This window comes from Herpailurus yagouaroundi, unplaced genomic scaffold (assembly GCF_014898765.1).
Source record: "Herpailurus yagouaroundi ecotype Mexico unplaced genomic scaffold, PumYag 189, whole genome shotgun sequence".
NCBI lineage: Eukaryota > Metazoa > Chordata > Mammalia > Carnivora > Felidae > Herpailurus > Herpailurus yagouaroundi.
In genome coordinates this window covers 2,759,739-2,765,738 of record NW_024412420.1, presented here as the reverse complement: position 1 = coordinate 2,765,738, position 6,000 = coordinate 2,759,739, and positions in this window count along the sequence as shown.

Here is a 6,000-nt window from a genome sequence, read left to right as displayed (position 1 = left end):
ATTGAGCATCAATGACTGTCAATGTCCCAAAAAGACAACTAGATATTATGTGCCTCCCAATGAAAGAACTCAATACCACCCATCAAGTAGTGTTGATAAAAAAAAAATCAAACTTGAATCTGATTCAGCACTGATATCCAATTACCAATATACAGGAAATGCAGATGAAAAACAAACAAACAAAAAAACCAAAAAAGTAAGTAAAATTGCACCACAGGGGTGCAGGCAGTAAAATCCAGATTATAGGAAATTTTAGGACAAATAACCCAATTTATTCAACTAATAAATTGCAAGAAATAGGAAAATGGGATGGCAAGGGAATTTAAACTTAGAAGACATAGGGGCGCCTGGGTGGCTTAGTTGGTTGAGTGTCTGACTTTGGCTCAGGTCATGATCTTGCAGTCCATGAGTTTGAGCCCCGCGTTGGGCTCTGTGCTGACAGCTCAGAGCCTGGAGCCTGCTTCAGATTCTATGTCTCCCCCTCTCTCTCTCTGCCCCATTCCCACTCATGCTCTGTCTCTCTCTCTCTCAAAAATAAATAAGCATTCAAAAAAATTTTTTTAAACTTAAAAGACATAATGGCATGTTGCAATATGTGGTCATTATTTTGATCCTGATTCACACACATTAAATAAAATTATGACATGAGACATTGGAAGTTTAATTGTTTTTAATATTTACTTATTTTTGAAAGAGAGAGAAAGAGTGCAACTGGGGGAGGGGTAAAGAGAGAGGGAGATGCAGAATCCAAAGCAAGTTCCAGGCTCTGGGCTGTTAGCAAAGAGCCTGATGTGGGGCCTGAGCCTATGAACTGTGAGATTGAGACATTGGAAATGTAAATGCTAAATATTTGATTATATTAAGAGATTGTTGTTAATTTGGGTTGAACAGATTGCTTAAAAAGTCTTATCTTTTTGACTTGCATGTGAAAATAATTACCTAGAAGCTCTGAACTCTGTATTTTTGGGACTTTTGTGGAGGCTTCATCACATAGGCATGATGCATCTTCTCTGGAGTAGAGAATTGGGAGGGCGTGCTGAAAATTCCAAGCTTTGAATCATGGCTTGGTCTCTCTAGTGACCAGCTCCCATCTAGAAACCCACCAAGAGTCACCTCATTAGAACAAAAGACAGTCCTATCATGGAGGAAATTACAAAGATCTTTGGAGCTCTATGTCAGGAACCAGAGTCAAAGACTACACGTTAGAACAAAAAATTCTTCTACCATCCCCTATTTACAAGAGTATTAGGAGTTCTGAGCCAAGAACCAAGGGCAGAGCCATATATAAATAATAATATGGCTATTATTATTTCACAGTAGGTTATTTCCATAAAATGGTATTTCACTTTTAACATTGTGATACAGCCTCCAAGATTTTGTCATGATGATTCCTTATTAAAAATGACAGTATAGGGGCATCTGGGTGACTCAGTCAGTTAAGTGTCCAACTTCCACCCAGGTCATGATCTTGCGGTTCGTGGGTTTGAGCCCCGCCTCAGGCCCTGTGCTGACAGCTCAGAACCTGGAGCCTGCTTCAGATTCTGTGTGTGTGTCTCTCTCTGTCCTCCTGTCTCAAAAATAAATAAACATTAAAAAAATTAAAAAAAAAATAACAGCATCAGTGATCATATGGAGTTCCAGGCACTGTGTTAAAAGCTTTCTTTTCTGGGGCACCTGGGTGGCTCAGTCAGTTGAGCATCTGACTTCAGCTCGGGTCATGATCTCGCAGTTCATGGGTTCAAGCCCCACGTCAGGCTCTGTGCTGACAGCTCAGAGCCTGGAGCCTGCTTCAGATTCTGTGTCCCCCTCTCTCTCCGCCCCACCCCTGCTTGTGCTCTGTCTCTCTCTGTCTTTCAAAAATGAATAAACATTAAAAAAAAAAAGCTTTCGGGGCGCCTGGGTGGCTCAGTCGGCTAAGCGTCTGACTTCGGCTCAGGTCATGATCTTGCGCTCTGTGAGTTCGAGCCCTGCCTCGGGCTCTGTGCTGACAGCTCGGAGCCTGGAGCCTGTTTCAGATTCTGTGTCTCCCTCTCTCTCTCTGACCCTCCCCGTTCATGCTCTGTCTCTCTCTGTCTCAAAAGTAAATAAACGTTTAAAAAAAAAAAAAGCTTTCTTTTCTTTTTTTTTTAACTTTATTTTTTATTTTTTAAAATTTACATCCAAAGTAGTTAGCATATAGTGGCAACAATGATTTCAGGAGTAGATTCCTTAGTGCCCCTTACCCATTTAGCCCATCCCCCCTCCCACAACCCCTCCAGTAACCCTCAGTTTGTTCTCCATATTTATGAGTCTCTTCTGTTTTGTCCCCCTCCTTGTTTTTGTATTATTTTTGTTTCCCTTCACTTATGTTCATCTGTTTTGTCTCTTAAAATCCTCATATGAGTGAAGTCATGTGATTTTTGTCTTTCTCTGACTAATTTCACTTAGTATAATACCCTCCAGTTCCATCCACGTAGTTGCAAATGGCAAGATTTCATTCGTTTTGATTGCCAAGTAATACTCCAATGTGTATATATATACCACATGTTCTTTATTCATTCATCCATCGATGGACAATTTGGGCTCTTTCCATACTTTGGCTATTGGTGATAGTGCTGCTGTAAACATTGGGGTGCACGTGTCCCTTCAAAACAGCACATCTGTATCCCTGGATAAATGCCTAGTAGTGCAATTGCTGGGTTGTAGGGTAGTTCTATTTTTAGTTTTTTTGAGGAACCTCCATACTGTTTTCCAGAGTGGCTGCACCAGCTTGCATTCCCATGTGTTAAAAGCTTTCTATGCATCATCTCACTCAGTGTTTACCACAACCTTATGAGGTTGATATTATTATTGTCTCTACTTCACAAATGAGGAAACTAAGGCCTTATTTCAAGTCAATGGAAAGTCCCGGACTCCCACCCAAGGATATTTAAGTTCAGAGGCTGTGCTTTTAACCTCTAAGCTATCTTTCCTCTAAATTAGGAAATTAAGTTTGAGCAAGATCATTTATTTGTTTATACCATTGCCTTGTTCCAGAAAGGATTTCAGGCATCTGGTTAAGTAACTTGTCCAAGATCACCCAGACAATAAGTAGCAGAGCCAGGAATCAAATCTTTCTCTCATGAACTGTATAAACTAAGTGCGATAACACAGATGTAGACCCACATTATATTATTTCCTCATAAATTTGAGAAGGGGAAATGGGGACATTTTCTTTGGCTGGTTTTCATGTTCATTCTGGTTAGACATGTTCTCAACATTAGAGTTCCTTGCTTTATCTTTAGAGAAAGAATGAACAGGGGAGAGCGATTCCAGAATAACAGGACTGGGCAGTTCTTACACAGGCTGCCCATAAGAAGTATATAGAAGGAAAAGGCCTGAGATTATGGTGAGAGATGTTTTTGGTGCGTGGCAGGCAACCTGTAAACACTGCTTAGGAAATCCTCAGGAGGAAGGGTAAGAGAGAGCAAAGAGAGGGTAAAATAAGGAGACAAAAGAGAGAAGTCATGTATTAGGGGAAGTGGAAGGTGGTGAGAGGGGCACTTATACCTGTTCAAGTGTGAGAATAAAAATAATAATTGAATTTGGTCATGCGTGGTTGCAGAGAAGAAAAGTATGAAAGGTAAACACCACCAAAGCAGCCATTTTTTAAAAACTGCATATCCTAAAAATCACTTATCTCAACTCAGGGACAGTCCCCTCAAGTCTGAGCAATTAAGAGTTTTGTCAGTCCCTCTGGATCCTCTCTTCTTGAATCTGTAGCATCGTCCTTCTTAAGGCACATAATCCATGTTTTTTACCCCTAAGACTCATTCCACATGGGATTGTATAAAGAACTGTCTTTTCTTGGCAATAACTCAAAAAATAAATAGAATGAAATATATACTCATTCTTTTTTGTATGCTAAAAAGTGGAGCATTCGTTTGCTTTCAGTTTGAATTATTATAAAAACATCGCAGAACTTGTTCTTAATATTTCTTTTCTTCTCCTTCTTCTTCATCTTCTTCTTCTTTTTTATGAAGGAGCCTGTCTCAAGTTAGTATCCTTAACCAAACATACTTTAGTCTCAGGGCAAGAACCGGCTATAAAGAAAATACCGTTCTTTTAATAGCAGCTCTTTAGCCCTGGCTGTTCACTAAAAGCTAACTATGAGGGCAAGATGCATTTGAAACTTCTCATTAAGAACCATGATGTTTTACTTAAGTTGGACTATGCCACTCTGGATAATGTGAAACAGCAGTCACTTATTGAGAAGCAGGGACAGGAAGAGGAAATGGCTGATCTGTAACTAGAGTTCTCCAAAGGTGGTAGGTACATTTATTAATCTCTTGGGACCTATATTCAGTTAGCAACGTAAGCTGACTAGCACGTGTGTTGAGTAATGTTTAAATCGTCAGAGTGCGCATATAGGAATTTAACATTACAGAAATTTATTTTTTCCCCATCCGTCCTTTCTAGACATTTCCTTTTTTAACTAAATTATGCAAACAACATTCAAAAAAGCAACTCAGTTCAGGCTTGTTTGATAGAATCCTGTAGAATATTGATCATTAGAACTTCTCTTTTGCCACCAGACATGGACAAAGAGTCCTCTGTTCTAAGTAAATTAATCTAGGGCAAAGAAATTTCCATATCGCTTGCATTTAGTTTGGAGTTTTCCTTCTTTCTCCAAAGGCACCATTATATGTGTGTGTGTGTGTGTGTGTGTGTGTGTGTGTGTGTGTGCGCATGCGTGTATACATATACACATTATATATGGAATCATATATAAAATATATAAATATATTTTAAATAGTATGTATTACATTTTTAAAATGTAAGCAATTTAATCTTGTTTTAAGAATTAAAAATAACTGAGGTAATTGAAGGAGTTGCAAATTCTACAAAGTAAATAACAAAACCATGATGTTCTGGAAATATATGGAAACATGCAAATAGTAGAAAATGTATTATTATGATAGCCAGTGGCTAAAGGTCTGACCTAAATTAATTTAATCCCTCACTAACTACTTTGTAAAACCTCAGGTCCAATGCTAACAATAGCCCTCACACAAATGCAGCAGAGGCACAAATGTATTAGACCTAAATGCCCTATAAAATGGTTTGAGACCTAGAAGATCTGTGCCCTGATACTATTTTAAAAAATTATGACTGATAAGACATTCTCAGCTTGAGAAGCCTTGAAAGAAAAATGACTCATTCCATAAAGACATTTTTATAAGGGAAGTGGATTTAGAATATAATGGTGACATTTAGTCATTATAAAGCAGATAATTTCATGAAGAATAATTTGATATTTATAACAGCATCATTGCCAATTAAATTTTGTAAAGAGTAAAAGTGAATCAAAGGTTCTTGGTGAGCAAAGAAAGAGGAAGTGGAAGCTCTGTGATGGGGTGGTTAGCAGTTACGAGGGAAGAAAAACAAGGGAGCGATTGTACTAATTATTGCAGTTTTTTGTTTTTAATTCCACTATCTTTTAGGTCGTCATCATAGCAGAATCAAATGCCCTTAGTATTATATAAATGTATATAAATCCAGGTTTCTTTTTTTTTTTAATTTTTTTAAATGTTTATTTATTTTTGCAAGAGAGAGAGAAAGACAGAGACAGAGGGTGAGTGGAGGAGGGGCAGAGAGAGAGGGAGACACAGAATCTGAAGCAGGCTCCAGTCTCTGAGCTGTCAGCACAGAGCCAGATGTGGGGCTCAAACTCACAAACCATGAAATCATGACCTGAGCTGAAGTTGGATACTTAACGGAATGAGCCACCCACGTGCCCCTATAAATCCAGGTTTCTAGATGGCAAAATCTTCTTGTGGATTTCATTGTCTCCTTGTCCCACCACCCTCCCCCCACTCTGGATTACTCATCTAAAGTACTAGTTTCTCTTCTGCAAGGCTTCCTTAAGATTTTGTTGCAATTTTTGGTTGCTGACCCGGTTGTTTACTACATTCTAAGAAAGCCACAAACAAGGAGTGTCTCCATTGTTCTTTGGTTACACATTCCAGTCTATTCAAATTG